The sequence below is a fragment of the Trichechus manatus genome, unplaced genomic scaffold (genome assembly GCF_000243295.1).
Source record: "Trichechus manatus latirostris isolate Lorelei unplaced genomic scaffold, TriManLat1.0 scaffold00001, whole genome shotgun sequence".
Classification (NCBI taxonomy): domain Eukaryota; kingdom Metazoa; phylum Chordata; class Mammalia; order Sirenia; family Trichechidae; genus Trichechus; species Trichechus manatus.
Window position 1 is genome coordinate 39743134 of NW_004443937.1, and position 1396 is coordinate 39744529.

Here is a 1396-nt window from a genome sequence, read left to right on the forward strand (position 1 = left end):
TGTACTTCACAGGATGAGTGTAATCCTGAGTGCTGGCTGTGAATGCAGAGGCAGAGAGAGCCCAGCCTGCTAAGACTGGGGGAGGTCATCGGTCATAAGAGGGAGGGGGTGGTCATGCAGTGGCAGATAAACTGGCCAGCATGGTGGGCAGCAAGGGGCCAAAAGAATGGAGTCAAGAGTATAATGGTATGGACTGAGTGAGGCTAGGGGTTTAGAAAAGGAATGTCACAACCTTAAGCCTTGAATGCAGTGCAGTTTTCACCTGGAGACTAGAATATCTTTTCTGGCTGTGAATCTCTTTCCTTTCTCTACCCTCCAGCCCTTCCCTCCTTCTCGTACCCTCCAGCCTCCTCCCCTTCTTTCTCATTCCCTACTCTTTAACTTCCATTTCTTTCTTTCTTTTTTTTTTCCCTCATTCCCTCTTCCCTTCCCTTCTCTTCTTCTTCCTTTCTAGGCTTTAGACACCCACCCACTGCCAGCCCCTAGGCCTTGAAGAGCCACCGTGACATGCTACAACACGGATGAACCTTGGAAACTTCATGCTGGGTGAAGGAAGTCAGTCACAAAACGGCAAGTGTTCTATGATCCCACTGACATGGAACACCTCGAAAAGGCAAACACATAGGGGCCAAATTCATTAGTGGCTACCACAGGTAGGAGGGAGGGGCAAGGGGGACTCTCGCTTTAGGAGACACTGAGCTTCTGTGAAGGATGAAGGAAACATTTGGAAATGGACGGTGGTGATAACTGTACATCATGATGAATGTAAATCATGTCAATTGTACAAGTAAAAAAATGCTGAAATGGCAAAAGTTTGTTATATATGTTTACTACTATTAAAAAAAGAGAAAAAGATTCACCCTGGCAGCTTTCAGGCTGAAGGAGTTTAGCTGCCCTCCCACCCACACACACAGCATAAAGCACAAAGGGGACCCAGACAGGCAGGGCAGCGGGGGGCTCCTGGGTGCTACACAGCAGAGATGAGGGCAGTCGCCTGAGGGGAAGAGGCAATGAAGTAGAAAGCAGAGGGGGACAGTGCCTGGAACTCCACAGATAGGATCAATGAAGTCCAGGAACAGTGTCACAATGAGGTTGGCAGAAAACCAGCAGAGCAGAAAACGGCATAAGGCAGAAGTGATGCAGGCTGGAAAAAGAGGGAGAGAGGAGAGACATTCGAGACACGCAAGCAAAGCAGCGGCATTAATAAGCAGCCGTGACTGGACACAGACCTCAGGGACAGATGGTGGCAAGTAGCTGTTGCACACCCAGGGCAAGAAGTAAAAACCAAAGTGACAGACCATGCCTTTGAGACACATGGCACAAAGGCAAAGAGGTGTACCTGTTCCCTGGCAGCACCACGTGAGGAGCTCTGTAAATATTTCTTGGTTTTATTCGA